Here is a 17749-nt window from a genome sequence, read left to right as displayed (position 1 = left end):
ATTAAAATAATAAAAAATATTTTAATTTTTTAAAAAGAAAAAGATATTATTAAAATTGTCACATTTATACTCATATGGAAATTTGCCATAAAGAAGGTGAGCATCTTTACTCAGTTTGATGCAGTTGAATCATACATGAGCAGTCACAAAGTGGATCAAAATGAATGGTGTGTTTTTGGGCCATATATGCACATATGGACCATTGAAGCCCATAATAGTTTGTTTTTAGCCCCAGTTTTTAGCATAGTTTTCAGACTTGAACCGGCCCGCCGATTGAATCGCGAGACCCGTGAACCGGGGGTTCCCGTGGGCTGTTTCATACAATCAGACCGTTTCAACATCAACTCGTCAAACCTCGCGAGTTAACTTGTTAAAACCTTCGACCCATAAATCGCACGGTTTGCTGAAAACCCGCTGGTTGTGAAATTACGATAAAGGTAGCTTTTTTTTTTTGGTTAGTTGAAAGTTTAGGGGCAAACATATAATTTTATTTTCAAAAACTCTACCCAGGCTAGTTAGTAACCCACGTTACCCACCCAGTTCGCAACTTCGTAGCTCATAGACACAGAGTGCCACTTCACGGGCCACGGTTTCACCTCTTGTCTCCACTCCACTCTCTGCCAACAACGCTCTGATGATCGATCAGCTCTGTTCACTGTCGCTGCAATCAACTCTGATTAGACGGTGAAGCTCAAGCTCTATTCATTGTCTCCGCAGTCAACTCCGATTAGACGCGGTGAAGCTCAGCTCTGTAACTTCTGTTCATCTGAGGTCCGATCTTCGATTGGGTATGTATTATGTAACATTGTAACCTCTGTTATTGATAGTCTTCGATTGAGTATATATAATTTGGTGATTGTATAATTTTGATGGGTAGGCTTTTGAATTTCGATTAACTTATTAAGATTAAAGAGTAGTCTCATGTTCTGTCACTTACGTGCAATTGTGCATATGCTTTTGTGTTCATGTTTTCATGTTATTGGATTTTCGAAAATGAACCAAAGAGTAAAGAAGTAGTGTTCATGTATTCATGGTAACGATTCTACTATAACATTATGCTATTTTCTTTTTTATCAATGTAAATCTTCTGAGTACTTGGGTTAGGTAATCTGTAGTTAGTTTAGTGTTCTTGTTGTTGGATTGATCATTGAAGTACTTGACTACTTGGTAATCTGTAGTCTATAGTCTATACTCTGTAGTTCTTTAGTGTTTTTTTTTTTTTTAATCTTATTGGAATCTGTTTTGATTTTGTTTATTTGGAACTGAGTACCCCATTTTTCCTTGAGAATGTTGGTGGAGCAACTCAAGTTAATGAACAAAATAACTAGTACTTGGTGTTGGTTCATTTATTGTTTATTTGGAACTTTGTGTTTGGAATTTTGGATTTGGACTTTGGAACTTTGAAGTTTGAATTTGAACTTTGTGTTTGGACTTTGTTTATTTGCAATTTTGTCTTCAGTTCATGAATTATTTAATGAAGTTGGATTTGCTATAGAATTTAAATTTAGTTAAGAATTGTAGAAAATGTAAAGCTGAACATGCAGGTATGCATTTTGGAAGTCAGAAGTTGGAACTTGAAACTTGGAAGAACTAACTTGGTTACATTCTTGACATGATACAGGTATGGAGATTCTTGTTACATAGTATATCACTATATATTTGTATATGTTACATAACTATTAAATTATAAATATGTATTATTTTACTATTTATTAAAAATCCGTGGTTCGACCTCCACTATAACGGTTGAATCTCGAAACCCTTGAACCTTCGGCCTTGACGATTCAATACGCGGGTCGAGTCTGAAAACTATGGTTTTTAGGGCATCGTGGTGGACAAAGTTGGTTATTTTTATGGAAAATAACATATTAATATCACTTTCAAAACTGTTGGACATCTAGGTCCACTCCAAAAAATTTATCCCTCAAAAGTTCATTTTTATTTTTTATAATATTTAAATTTTATCTGATTCATTTTTTGTCATTTTTTCAAAGAGGATTAGATCTAATATGATTTATCTCTTGTTACTTTCTTTATATGCTACATCTCTCTCTTATCTCACTACATTCTCTCTCTACTACATCTCTCTCTCATTACAACAACTCTCTCTCTCCTACTGCGTCTCTCTCATCACAATAACTTTCTCTCTCCTATTGCATTTCTCTCTTTACTACATTTCTCTCTTTACTACGTCTTTCTCTCTCTCTTTTCTTTTTCTGGCTGTCGTTTTGGTCCAAATATAGTTGGGCATTATGCGTCTCTATGAGGGGAGTTCAATGGTGATGGTGGTTAGGGGTGTCCACAACCAATCCGCAACTGAGAAACTGATCCGTAACCGTGGTTATTCGATTTTCGGATATGGTTATGATTTTAGTAAATGTTTGGATATTTTTGCGGTTATGGCTTTTCGGTTACGGTTATGGTTATAACTGAAAAAACCGAATAATATTAATATATATTATATAAATATATATTAAATTAGAATATATATATATATAAGTTACATATTGGAATATGAGACTATGAGAGGCAAAGTAGTATTTGTAAAACTCTGATTATATCTTCATAACAAATTATATATTTAGATACCAATTAACCTAATTATTACACAAATTATAAATTAAGATTGATTAGTTGAAACTCATGGTCACTTTATCATTTTAAAATTCATATAAATTAAGAATGATTATTGTTAAAGCGAAAGTGGAGAGACACCTTCATGTATGTTTCGTTTCGTTTCTTCTCTTTTTTTTCTTTATCATATTATTTCTTTCGGTATTGTAAATTTATTTTTCTTTAATTGTGATGAGATAATACATTTATTATCATTATCATGAATTTTTATTAAATTTTCTTAGATGGAGTTGGGGTCGATCATGGGCTTTTTTCTCACTCTATTTGAGATTTATTCATACTTTTTCCATTTCTTCAAAAACCGAAAACCGATTCGATCCGATCTGAAAAATATAGTTATTTTGGTTTGGTTATCCAAAATATATGGTTTGGTTATGGATTCTAAAATATCATAACCGAATCGATTCGGACATTTCGGTTATGGTTAAAAACCGAACCGAAAACCGAATGGACACCCCTAATGGCGGTGTTGCGAATTGTCATCGAAATTGGCTGGATCTAAAGTTTTTTCAAAATAGTAACATTAGCCGACCAATGTTACTGTTTTAAATATAGTGACGTTAGCCGACCAATGTTACTATTTTAAAACAAATATATCGAGTGGCCGTTTTGGACCTTATATGACTGGGCATTGTGTGCTTCAATGAGGGGAGTCCAATTGTGATAGTGGTATGGCAAACCGCCTCCGAAATTGACCGGATCAGAAGTTTTTTCCAAATAGTAACACTGGTCGCCAATGTTATTGTTTTGAAATAGTAACATTGACTGACCAATGTTACTGTTTTGAAATAGTAACATTGATCGACCAATGTTATTGTTTTAAAACGGCCATATCCGGTGGTCGTTTTTGGCCGTAACTGGCTGAGCATTGTGCGTCTCAGTGAGGGGAGTCCAACGGTAGTGGTGGTGTAGCAAACCGTCGTCAAAATCGACCGGATCTAAGGCTTTTGTCTTATGGTGGTCTCGACTTTCCGATCATTTTTCGGGGACGGTCGTTGGTGGTGATGGAAGGTCAATCGGAGTATGTTCATGGTGATGTGAGCTTCAGTTTAGGTTGGATACCAACGGGCAACAGTAAGGAGATTGAAGAAGAAGAGAAGTGTAGTTGTCGTGGGAGGAATAAGACAAGGGTAAAAAAATAATTAGCATACTAGTGATACCTTAGAGGGATAAAGTTTTTTGGACTGGACTTAAGTGTCCAAAAGTTTCACAAGTGATACCGACATGAAATTTTCCCTTTTTTTAAGATTAAAGTCTCACTAGAATCCTAGGAGGCAGCATAACATTAGGAAGATTAGCATTACTAACAAAAGAAGCCTCGAACAACGATAAAAACGGATCGAGGATTTCTGCCACACCATCCTGCATATGAGTCTATTGTGCAATGCTATGAGTCCACTCATTTGCTCCCTGAAAACATCAACGGCTTGCCAAAACATACATTTATCCAACCCTCTTCTAATGTCATTAATGACATGACAATCATTAATCATATTTATTGTACAAGTTGAAGCTCACATAAATTTGGCTATGCTACAAAAATCGTGTGATGATAATTGTAGTGATAAGGTTGTTAGGAGAGATAAGGAATACATATTACACATGGTCAAGTCTAGCTCTCTAAGTAAGAGTAACCACAATGGTGGTTTTTTATTGGGGACAATAAAATATATTGGAAAAAATGTTGTGCTGATATGGTTGGGCCAACAAAATATATTTGTACAATAGTGTGAATTTACTGGCTTTACTTTTTGTGTAATAGATGTGAGACTCAATAATGATTTCTGTCTAAAAATGTGAGTGTTAGTGATGGGACCCACATGGAGAGCAAACATGAGGGCATGGGCTTTGTCATTCCACCATGTTGGTCCAAGCAAAATGGAGCCACCAAATTGGACCCATTCTGCGACATTTTTTCTCTATGCCTAACAAATGGGACAAACAAAACAATCCATGCCCCCTAAAAAGCCTCCATTGCAATTGCTCTGAGGGCCCGTTTGGTTCAATGTATTGCAATAGTAATTGTAATACATTTACAAGTAATCCAATTGTGGTAATGTCATTACAAGGTAATCCTATTAAGACATTTGATTTAAAAAATGAAAATGTATTCCATTTTCTAGTGTTTTTCAAAATTACCCTCCTATACATGTACATATATTAAAAACATTATTGAAAAAATCAAAAGCTAGTCCTGAAGCCTGACTCGGGTCCATCCCAACCCTCGACCTGACCTCGGCCCGATCACGTATCTCATGACTGACCATGGTCCAATCCATGACCCCGGCTAGAACCAGGCCCGATCCAAGACCCCGACATGACCTGATCCCAGACTGACCCGGACCCCGACTCGGCCCAATCCCGAATCTCTAGCTAACCATGGCCGATCCAAAGGCCCCGTTGGGACCGGGCTCGATCTCAGCTCATGCTTAACTCGGGCTTGAACTGGAAACCATGCCTGACCTAAGCCCGATCTCAGATCCCGAGCTCGATCCCATCCCATGCGCAATTCGATCCTGGATCATAGGCATGATCCTGTATGCTAGATCTCGACCCAGATCCCGAATCCCAGGTCTGATCCTGGATCTAGACCTCGATCTCGGATCTTGGTCTCTATTCTGGATCCCGACCTCGATCTCAAATCTTGAGCCCAATCTTGGATCTCGACCTCGATCCAGGATCCCAACCTCTATCCTAGATCTTGGATCCCGACCTCGATCCCAGATCTTAGATCCCGAGCTTGATCCAGGATCCTAAGCTTGATCCTGAATATAGAGCCCGATCCTAGACCTAATCTCGAGCCTGATCCCGAATCTCATCGTCGATACTAGATCCCGACCTCGATCCCATATCTTGATCCGTACCTTGATCCAGGATCCCAGCCCAGATCCTTGATCCCGAGCCCAATCCTGAATCCCGATCTCGAGTCCGATCCCAGATTTTGACCTCAATCCCAGATCTTAGATCCTGACCTCGATGCTCGATCCCGACCCTGATTTGGGGTCCCGAGCCCGATCCTAGATCTTGGTTTCAATCCTAAATCCCGACCTCGATCCTAGATCCCCGATCGAATCTCAAGCCTAATCCTGGATCTCAAACTCGATCCATCCCGGATCTCATATCTCGGACACAATCAGACTCGGTCCTGAAGCCTATCCTGGACTTTAATATATAAGAATACAACTGTAAATAATTTATAATCATTGGGGATGTATTTGTCCAAGGAACAAATATTTGATTTTGTAATCACAAAACGAAATTTTAGATGATATTTGAATTACTTGTTTCTGTGAGGAACTTCATTACCAAGTAATTGGATTACACTACATTTTTAAATTAATGGTTACCAAACATTATAGAGCCCGTTTAGATGTTGATGAATTGTAATGGTAATTGGAATCCTATTCCATTACCATGTTTGTTTAATTTTTTAATACCTCACAATGGTAATCTAATTACACATGTATTTAGATAAGACTAAAAATATGTAATAAGAATACGTATTGTATTCTGGTATTTCTATTACTTTATGTAAAAAATATCAAATGGACAATGTTGCCCTTATCAAAAATCCCTAATCTAAACTCTCTCTTGTGATCTCTCTTGTGTCTCTCACAATCTCCAAATCCATCCCTGGTGATTGAAGCTTGTATCCTTCTTTGGTGATTAACGCCCGTTCTACCTAGCAAAAACAAGATTATTGCTTCGATTCTTCCAAGCTTCTCTCACTTATCGGCTAATCTAAACTGTCCCTCTCTCTCATGATCTCTATGGCGATTCTCCCTCTATAGTTCATGATCCATGGCAATTGAAGCTCATCTCACTCTCTAGTGATCGACGCTTGTTCTACCTCATAAATAGGTATCATTGCTTCGATTCTTCCAAGCCTCTCTCACTTATCATCTTCTTCGCTTGATTTGTTACTGGATCATTTCCTAATGGATCACTATGAGAATGCGTAGAGAATGTAGTTTTTATAATAGCCTATTCATGTATGAAAAAAATGATGTTATCTTGCTTGTTTCATAGTTCTATGCTAATTTGTTCTTTGGCTTTAGCATACCCCTTTTGAGAAGTCGTCATTGTGTGTGATATTTGTTACATGGCTTGATTTTGTTGCTTGTTGCCTAATTGAATGTAGAAAAGCTAATAAGATTAAGGAAACATAGCATCTTTTTCATATATTTATGCTCTGTAATTGCTAGTGGTGTGAGACATCTCTATATTTTTATGTAATTCTATGTGTGGTGAAAGTCATGTGAGAAGTCAATGTTTGGTGAGAAAGTGTGCTCTAAAATCTCACACATATATGTATATATAGATGTGGTGTTTTTCTTTTCATGTAACGTTTAGGTGTGTGCCTTTCAATTGATCATTTAAGCATGGACGAGAGAAAGATACTCATATGCCTAATGTTGAAGAGGTATATGGATCGGCTAAACATTTTAGTCACCCTCCTCCACATTGCTTATGCTGCTGTAGTTCAATATCACAAAAAATATAGCTTGAGGTCTAGATATTTTAATAGGGACTACCAGAGATCCCAAGCTTTAGAACGATTGGTATATTCCAATGATGTCACATGTTTTAATCTACCTAGAATGGATAGGTTTACATTCAACATATTATGTGTAATGTTGCATACAATAGGAAGGTTGAGTGACACAAGAAACGTGAAAATCGATGAGCAAGTAGCGACATTCCTAAATATACTTGCTCATCATGAGAAAAATCGTTCTATAAAGGAGAAAATTTTTCGGTCTGGAGAAACGATCAGTAGGCATTTCAAGCTAGTACTAAATGCGGTGCTTCAACTACAAGAAAAATTGTTCAAAAAGCCTCAACCTGTACCTGAAAATTCTAAAGATTGAAGGTGGAAATGGTTTAAGGTATTTATTTTATTAGTGTTCAATAATTGTAGGTTTTAGTTTTTAGTAAATGGTTAAACACTAAAGCTTTTTTTCCTTCATCTTTTGTTTTAGAATTGTTTAGGGGCATTAGATGAGACATATGAAAGAGTCAATGTTCCTGCAGCTTACAAACCTAGATATCAGACTAGAAAAGGCGAAATTACAACAAATATCTTAGTAGCTTGTTCACCAGACATGGAAATTATCTGTGTACTTATTGGTTGGGAAGGTTCAGCTGCTGATGGATGAATATTTTGAGATGCCGTGAGTAGAAGAAATGGCTTAAAAGTTTCACAAGGTGAATTACGTGAAAATTCAATCAAGTATATCATAGTATTCTATACTTTTTTCCCTAGTTTTTATGGTGGCTGAATATGTTTTTTCCTCATGTTTTAAGGATATTACTACCTTGTAGATGCTGGATACACAAATGGAAATGACTTTCTAGGTCCATTTACGGGTCAAAGATATTGTATCTGTTTGGCAGTTTGTTTGCACTGCGTTCAGGTGCATCGCACCTCACAACACTACAGTTTTTGTGACACGCCGAACGCTTTTTGCCAGCAGAACTCACCTCACAGCACCACAACTTTTTACCTCACAATACCTCACCTCACCTCACAGCACTCCCAAACAGCTTAATATATGTTGAATTGTCTCACGTAATCAAATTAGGTCAATTATTTTATTTTAGATTAATGTACAATGTAAACGTTAAGTGATTTTATATTAATATTATTAGTCATCTAATATAACCGTAATTTAGATACGTCAAACGCATCTCACAACACCGCACCACAGTTTTAAAAGTGATGCGCCAAACAGCTTTTGCGCTTTCCAACTCACCTCACAGCATCACAATTTTATAACTCACAGCACCACACATCACTTCACAACAGTTGACAACACTCCCAAACAGCACCATTATCTTAATGATTGGAGGCCTGGTTATCAACCTACTACCCCTAAAGAATTTTTCAATATGAAACATTTTTCAAGTAGGAATATTATATAGAGATGCATTGGATTACTGAAATTGCGTTGGGCTATTCTTAGGAGTCCTTCGTGGTATCTGATTAAGACATAAGGATGGATAATTGTAGCTTGTTGTCTTCTTCATAACTTGATAGGACAAGAAATGTCAGTTGATCTGTTAGAAGATGATTTAGAAGACGATGAAGAAGATACTAGTGAGATGGATGGTGAGTTGATTGCAAGAGTTGAAACATCAACCCAATGGAATGACTGGAGGAAGGATTTATCTGTGCAAATGTTCAATGAGTGAAAAACAAGTAGAATTGTCAGTTGAATATTTTTTATTTGGAATATTACAATTGTTAGACTATGCATATCATATCATGTTCAATCTAAACTCCATATATTCATAATATTTATTTGGAATACTTTTTATAGATGGGCTAAGATCTCTACCTCTTTCCCTTTTGAGAAGCTGTCATTATGTTTTATCTTGCTTTGCTTTGCTTATTTGGTCTTGCCATTCTCAATAGTTAATTCCATTAGTAACATGGACTTTGTTGGTTGTTTTTTTTCCTTAACACTGAAAGATAATGTATGTGTAGGCGTTTGTGCCTGGTTTAGTTTTGTAGTTCCTACAAGAGTGTGCATTTGATTAAAAATGCAGATTTGACTAGGTATGGATGCAAGATATAAAAAAATGTGTTTGGTCACTGGAAGAAGATGAAAAACTTGTGGATGCAGTGCTTATGTTGAAAGAAAAGAGAACTCACAATAATAATGAGAAAGGTGAATCTATAAAAGGACATCAAATAGAGTTGACAAACATGTTGAGAATGATGTTGCCCGGTCATAACATCTTAGAGAAGCATGTTGACTCGCGTATTAGAACATTAAAAAAATTATGAGATTATCTATGATTTGTGAACAAATCGAGGAAGTGGATTCGGTTGGGATGATGAGAAGAAATCACTTGTATCTTCTACAGATGTATGAGATGATTTTGTAAAGGTAATATGTTAATTTACATATATGTGTGTGTATTGAAAACTTTTAGTTTGTCATTGTATTTTATTCATGTTCTAATGTGATTCTCTCTTTTTTGTCTTATTTTTTCATAGAGTCATCTTGATGCAAAAAGAGGAAAATCATTCAATCACTATGATGTGTTGATGTTGATTTTTGGAAAAGTGATAGACCTGTTATTACCAAAACTTATGAAAAGAGGAGGACGCGTGGCAGTGTTTAAGTGGGCCATGTGTTGATGTTTTACTGGTTTTATTCTCTGATTTATGTTGCTATGTTTCGTATATAGGGTCAGGCGGCAGCAGCAAAAGGGTATCTGGATATTTTGTGGTGTTTTTCTCTCTGGAGAGAGTGGGGAGGTCCTAGCCCTCGAAGTCTAGGGTTTATCATCTTTCTTGCTGTATTTTCTCATTTCCAGTTGTAATAGACAATACCAGTTCAGTAATATAAACAATAGCACTTATATATACTCTGCTGTTTCTCTGTTATTCTTGTCAGATAGACTTGTGTCTATCAATTGGTATCAGAGGAGTCGGTCTTGTCGATGGTTAAATCACGAATGGAGGGTCGCGCGGATGAGTTAGAAAAGGAGGTGGGTTCATTGAAGAGCTCAGTGGGAGATCTAAAAGCAGACATGGAAACCATGAAATCCTGTATGATTGAGATGCGAGATCTGTTAAGAGGAAAAGCAGTGGAAGATAAGGGTAAAGAGAAGGAACCCTGCGAAGGCGACTCTTCTCACGCAGTGGCGGATGTTAACGTGGGTGATAGAAGGACCTTCTTTGACGGAGATGTGCACAAGAGACGTTTGGAGATGCCATTATTCTCTGGTGAGGACCCATCTGGGTGGTTATTTAGAGTGGAGCGATATTTTGTTTTAAATCAGGTCAAAGAATGCGAGAAGATTGCCGCTGCCATTGTTTGTCTAGAAGGAAAGGCGTTAGGGTGGTACCAGTGGATGGAAGTTAGGTCCCCTATTTCTACATGGCCAGCCTTTCGTTCGGCTCTGCTTCACCGATTCCGTAGTTCGCAAGTCGGTAGCAGTCACGAGCACCTTGTTTCATTGAGACAGACTGGAAAAATGGCTGATTTCAGAGAGCTGTTTGAACAGGTGTCCGCTCCTCTGCATGACGTGAGTGAGGAAATGTTAGCGGCAGCTTTCATCAATGCCCTAAAGGAAGAGGTCCGGGCCGAAATTAGACTACACCCACCACTCACTTTATCGGGCCTGATGGATTTGGCCCAGCGTGTGGAGGATAGGAATGAGGCCTTGCTCCAAGCCAAAAGCCCACATCTCCCTTCCCCATCCTTGCGTTCTTCTCCGATTTCAGCTACTAGAGGAACCCTTCTGCCAGGAAGTTTGGGTAGACCACCAGAAATTGTTCGACCCTCAGCAGAGTTCAAACCCATCCCACGAGATACAAAGCTGATTACCACCACACCTCCAGGAGTCAAACGGGATTCATTCCGTCGGTTATCTGAGAAGGAAGCTTTGCAACGAAGAGAAAAGGGGCTTTGCTTTCATTGTGATGACAAGTATCATATCGGTCATGTTTGCAAAAATAAGATGCTACAAGTGTTGATTGTGGCTGATGATTCAGAAGTTATGGAGGAACCCGAAGTGGCTGAGACACCTACAGCTTTACCAGAGTCGAATGATAAAGGGGAGCAGATTGAACTTTCTATGAATTCTATTGTTGGGTTATCTACTTCTAAAGGCAGTACCCTTAAGGTCAGAGGAGTTCTCGAGGGTAGAGATGTTATTGTGCTGGTTGATAGTGGGGCTTCCCATAATTTCATCTCTTCCGAGGTGGTCCAACTACTGCAATTGACAGTTGATACTCGCCGTAAATTCACGGTCCAGGTTGGTAATGGACTCTGTGTCAAAGGTGCTGGGTTGTGTCGAGATCTTTCTTTGTTAATTCAGGGTGTTCAACTACGCGACTCTTTCCATGTTTTGGATTTGGGTAGCGCTGATGTGGTCCTCGGAGTGTCTTGGTTGCAAACTCTGGGTGAAATTTCTTCCAATTACCAAACTTTAACTATGAAGTTTACAGTAGCTGGACGCAAGGTTGTTTGGCAAGGAGACCCCACTCTTTCCAAGACAGTGGTATCCCTTAAATCAATGTTGAAATTGTTGAAACAAGAGGAGTTGGGTTTCTTGGTGGACTTTGGGGAATTTCATCTTCATTCATCAAGTTTGGATGATCATTCAGATCAGCCTCTTGTGGAATTATCTCTGGAACTACAGCAGCTTTTAACTGATTTTGACTCCATTTTCATGCCTAGTCCGGGGCTGCCTATTCAGAGAGACACAGATCATGCTATTCGTCTCATTGAAGGAGCTAATCCACCCAACATCAGACCCTACCGTTACCCGCATTTTCAAAAGAATGAGATTGAAAAGTTGGTCAAGGAGATGTTAGTTGCTGGTATCATCAAGCCTAGTATAAGCCCTTATTCTAGCCCTGTGCTCTTGGTGAAAAAAAAAGATGGCGGGTGGCGTATGTGTGTTGATTACCGGGCTTTAAACAAGATTACGGTGCCTGATAAATTTCCAATCCCTGTCATAGATGAGCTGTTAGATGAACTCCAAGGCGCTACAATTTTTTCGAAGCTTGATTTAAAGTCGGGCTATCACCAGATTCGAGTTCGGGAGGAGGATACTGCCAAAACAGCTTTTCGCACACATGAAGGGCATTACGAATTTCTTGTTATGCCATTTGGGTTGATGAATGCGCCCTCGACTTTTCAATCTCTGATGAACGATATCTTCAAGCCCTTCCTTCGTAAGTATGTTCTGGTTTTCTTTGATGACATTCTGATTTTTAGCAGAGACTGGTCTACTCATTTGCAGCACCTGCGGAGTATTTTTCACATACTCCAACAACATTCTTTGGTTCTGAACAAGAAGAAGTGTGTGTTTGCTCAGTCTCGTATTGAATATCTCGGTCATATCATCACTGCTGCTGGTGTAGAGGCCGACCCTTCTAAGTTACAAAGCATGGTTTCATGGCCGGTGCCTACTTCTCTCAAGTCCTTGCGCGGATTTCTGGGTTTGACGGGCTATTATCGTAGATTTGTCCGTAACTACGGAAAGATGGCAGCTCCTTTAACTTCTTTACTGAAGAAGAGCAATTTTCATTGGAATGATTCTGCCCAACAAGCCTTTGAGGAATTAAAGCAAGCCATGGTAACAGTCCCAGTGTTAGCCTTGCCTAATTTTTCTAAACAATTTGTGTTGGAAACTGATGCTTCCGGCACTGGTGTGGGTGCAGTCTTATGCAAGATGGACACCCATTAGCTTATTTCAGTAAGACTCTGTCAACTCGCGCCCAGTCCAAATCTGTTTATGAGAGAGAGCTCATGGCTATAGTTTTAGCTATTTTGAAATGGCGGCATTACCTTTTGGGTCGACGCTTCTTGGTGCGCACGGATCAAAGCAGCCTCAAATTCCTTCTAGATCAGCGCTTGGTACATGAAGGACAACAAAAGTGGCTTACGAAGCTTATGGGCTTTGATTTTGAGGTGCAATATCGACCCGGCAAAGGAAATATGGCAGCTGATGCGTTATCGCGCCGCGAAGAGTCTCTTGATACACTTAATTCTAATGGCAGCATGAACCACTTATCCATGGCAGGCTCCACAGTTCATTTTGCTGCCCTCTCCGTGGCTTCTTGTTCAGCCTTGGGTGACTTACAGGATGAGGTGATGCGTGATACTAATTTGAAGGAAATTATCCAAGCTCTGATTGTGTCCCCGACAAGCAGGTATCCTTATTCTTGGCGAGGTGGTTGTTTGTTACACCATGGGAGGTTGGTGTTACCGCGAGACTCCCCACGCATTCACACTCTACTGCCTGAATTTCACTCCACCCCCCAGGGAGGTCATTCGGGTTATTTGCGGACATTGAAAAGGGTGTCTCATGTTCTTTATTGGGCTGGAATGAGGGAGGATATTAAGAAGTTTGTCACTCAATGTGAAGTTTGTCAACGCCATAAGTATTCCACTCTTAGCCCTCAGGGACTTCTCCAGCCTTTGCCCATCCCTAAGACTTCTTGGGAGGCTGTGACGATGGATTTTGTTGGTGGATTACCGCGCGTTCAGGGTTATGATACAGTGCTGGTCGTGGTCGACCGTCTCACAAAATATGCTCACTTTTTGCTTTTAGGTCACCCTTATTCAGCCAAGGATGTGGCAGCTTTATTCTTGAAAGAGGTGGTTCGACTCCATGGGTTTCCTTCCTCAATTGTTTCCGACAGGGATCGTATCTTTGTGAGTCATTTTTGGACAGCTCTGTTCAAGTTAGCTGGTACTACTCTACAAATGAGTACTGCCTATCACCCTGAAACAGATGGGCAATCCGAGGTGGTGAATCGATGTATGGAGGAGTATTTGCGTTGTTTTGCTAGTGACCATCCTAAGCAATGGACTCGTTGGATTCCATGGGCGGAGTATTGGTATAACACCACCTTCCATCGGTCCGCGGGCATGACTCCATTTCAGGCTTTATATGGTCATCCCCCTCCTGCCCTTCTTAAATACTCTGGCGATCCCACAACTGTGGAGGATGTTCATGTTTTACTTCAAGATCGAGATGCACTGTTGGGTAATTTACATTTAAATTTGGCTCAAGCTCAGAACCGGATGAAACAGTATATCGATGGTAAGAGGAGAGATGTTTCTTTCACCCCTGGAGACTATGTTTTCCTTAAGTTGCAGCCCTACAAGTTCCACTCTCTGGCTCGCCATCGCTACCACAAACTCCGGCCTCGGTTTTATGGACCTTTTCTCATTTTGGAGAAAATTGGTGCCGTGGCTTATCGTCTTGACTTACCTGCCACTTCTACCATTCACCCGGTTTTTCATGTCTCTCAATTGAAACAGGTTATGTCTGACGGAATCACACCTCAACCTCTTCCTCCATCTCTCTCTGATACGATGGAATTAGTTCAGTCCCCTGAATTGGTTAGACAGGTTCGCACTTTGGTCTCGGGCAACCAGGAAGTTCTCATTAAATGGGTGGGCGCTCCAGAATGTGATAATACCTGGGAGTTTTTTGATGTCATTCAGTCTCAATTTCCTGCCTTCAACCTTGCGGACAAGGTTGCTGCATTAGGGGGGAGTAATGATAGACCTGTTATTACCAAAACTTATGAAAAGAGGAGGACGCGTGGCAGTGTTTAAGTGGGCCATGTGTTGATGTTTTACTGGTTTTATTCTCTGATTTATGTTGCTATGTTTCGTATATAGGGTCAGGCGGCAGCAGCAAAAGGGTATCTGGATATTTTGTGGTGTTTTTCTCTCTGGAGAGAGTGGGGAGGTCCTAGCCCTCGAAGTCTAGGGTTTATCATCTTTCTTGCTGTATTTTCTCATTTCCAGTTGTAATAGACAATACCAGTTCAGTAATATAAACAATAGCACTTATATATACTCTGCTGTTTCTCTGTTATTCTTGTCAGATAGACTTGTGTCTATCAATTCCATTGATAGAGTCGTGCCCATACACGCTCAGCACCCAAGGCCCAACCGACACCCACCCATATGGGCCGGCTGTACCCAAGGCCTCCTAGCCCATACTAGAAAAACCTTGGGTACTAAGGGAGACCCATACCTCCCCCTATAAACAACATCTTAGCTCCCACATCTTTCGATGTGGGACAATCCTATCAATACCCTCCCCTTCAAGACCAACGCCCACGTTGGTCGAGCACCATGGCCGATCACTCCGGCAGGCGCACCCCCGTTGGTCGAGCACCATGGCCGGCCACTCCACAGGCACGGTCCCAAGTTGAAGGTACAACAGGATCATGCTTCGATACCATTGATAGAGTCGTGCCCATACACGCTCAGCACCCAAGGCCCAACCGACACCCACCCATATGGGCCGGCTGTACCCAAGGCCTCCTAGCCCATACTAGAAAAACCTTGGGTACTAAGGGAGACCCATACCTCCCCCTATAAACAACATCTTAGCTCCCACATCTTTCGATGTGGGACAATCCTATCAAAAAGAAAGAGCTATTTGTAAGATGGCTGAAGCACCAGGAGACATACTTGAAGATGTGAACAAAGAGCAAAATGATGGTGGTAATGATACAGAGACAGGAGATGGATTAGGTGATTCTACATCGCACAATTTAGGTAATGAGCCTTTTCGAGACAAGTCTTTGAGGAAGCCAAAAAAAAGTCGAGCAACTGAGAGTTTGGTAACATCATTGGACCGGTTAACTGAGGTTGTCGGAGCTGAACTTAGAGAAGGTAGACAAGAAATTTGAAAAAAGAAAAAAGTTGTCACAAATTGAATAATGAATTGAGAAAAATCGAAAGATTAACATTTGGACAAAGACAAGAAGTGGCAAAGAGACTAATCCATGATCAAGATATGTTGGACTATTTTCTTAATGACATTCCAGAAAATGAGAAGGCGGAATGGGTTAGTTGGTTTCTTTCCAATTCCAAGTGACATGAAGCCATGGGAGTTCATGTCAAATGAGAACTATTATTATATTTATTTTTGTCAAACATTTTGGATCTGTTGAGGTTAAACTCTCTTCATATATTCATAATATATATGTTGCAGAAAAAATTTGTCTTGTATAAATAGTTGTATATAGTATATATGCAGGAACAATGCTACAGGAAAATGATATATTTGCATAAAACTATTGCAGGAAAATGATATATGTACAGAAAAATGTTGTAGAAAAATAATATAGATGCAGAAAATGATGCAGGAAAATAATATATATGCAGAAAAATAATATAGATACAAAAAAATGTTAACAAGAAAATGATATATGTGTGTCTTTATATATAATTAAAAATGAATTTATATTTAAAGTAATAATAATTGTTACTTTTAAAATCAAACATTGAAGGGCAAATCTGGAAATCAATTTACAATGCACTGCAATTTAGCTATGTTAACCAAACACTTGAATGTGTCTACTTTGTAATTGTATTACATTAATTTGATTACTAGTAATGGGATTCCTATTACCATTGCAAATAAATGGAACCAAACGGGCTCACAATGTAATGTGAATACAATTACCATTACATTACCGGGGTAGCCAAACGGACTCCTAGAGGTTCGTTTCAAGTGAAACTCCCTTATGTCAAGTGTTAGCTCCATTCTAATGCAAGCAAGAAGCATCAGATTACTCTAGTTTGAAGTCAATATCTATCTTCAGTTATTAACAGACTGTGCACTCAAGCCAATCAAGTGAAACTAGCAGATAAGACCAAACACTGTTTCATCAACTTTATCACGAAAGCATTAGGTCTATCATGCAAGCATTATCTATCATTCAACTCACATGCTAACAAATCGATAAAGTCGATAACTATAGAATGCAATCGGTTGTGTGTTTAGTTAAGTGTATATTATAAATTAGTTATTGCTAAGTCTTGTAAGGTATCTAAGATTAGTAAGAATTCTCTGTTTTGTCTCCATCATTTGTTTCGTTACAGCCCCTTTTTTTTTCTTGGTATCAAAGGAGGTTCTCGTCACAGAAAAAAAATTCTTGTAACTTCATCGGTTCAAGTCCCAATATCAGCAACATTACAAAGCCTTCTTCAATCATAAAAAATTGAGCACATGAAAGATGTCTGTGGTACCACAGTTGGCAGAACTAACATCGAACTTTATGATCAAGGCTTGTCTAGGATTGAGAAAATGGCCCGACCATAACAAGATGGGTCGATGGGAAGGCCTAGCCAGGTGAAAACCTCAAGTAGAGAGCAATCGACATAGACGTCAGTGCGGAAGCGTGGTGGTTTGTCACACATCCCACATTGCTTAAATGTGGCCCAATGAAACACTTAATAATGGGTACCCTCTCCCTTCACTAATAGGTCCTTTTAGTGGAGGTGTATGGGCCCATGACAAGTGGTATCAAAGCGAAAGCTCATCTTTGTGCCTTTAGTGCGTGTCGACTTGTCATGTTATGGGCTGGGTCACGTAAAGGGCTACCTACCATTCTGTGAAATCAACTACCAAGGGGAAGGCATAGCCGAGTGAAAGCCTCAAGTAGAGTGCAGCGGACGTAGACGTTAATGTGGAAGCATGGTGGTTTATCACACATCTCACATCGCTTAGATGTGGTATAGTGAAACACTATATAATGAGTACCAGTGAAATACTATATAATGAGTACCCTCTCACTCCACTATTAGGTGCTTTTAGTGGAGGTGTATGG

The 17749-nt window shown here is 39.4% G+C and overlaps 2 long non-coding RNA genes across 2 annotated transcripts; both read left to right on the top strand.

The window, feature by feature from the left end:
- The first annotated feature begins 6173 nt into the window (after positions 1-6173).
- Positions 6174-9710, top strand: LOC120005860. The gene is made up of 3 exons (XR_005469924.1): positions 6174-6495; positions 9187-9530; positions 9641-9710. It is a non-coding gene; the product is annotated as an uncharacterized LOC120005860 (long non-coding RNA).
- On the top strand, positions 6504-8190 carry LOC120005866. Its single transcript, XR_005469925.1, has 2 exons — positions 6504-7523; positions 7617-8190. It is a non-coding gene; the product is annotated as an uncharacterized LOC120005866 (long non-coding RNA).
- Positions 9711-17749: the final 8039 nt, after the last annotated feature.

The sequence above is a fragment of the Tripterygium wilfordii genome, chromosome 2 (genome assembly GCF_013401445.1).
Source record: "Tripterygium wilfordii isolate XIE 37 chromosome 2, ASM1340144v1, whole genome shotgun sequence".
NCBI lineage: Eukaryota > Viridiplantae > Streptophyta > Magnoliopsida > Celastrales > Celastraceae > Tripterygium > Tripterygium wilfordii.
Note: the sequence above shows the minus strand (reverse complement) of the source record. Positions and strands in the feature narration are given on the sequence as shown.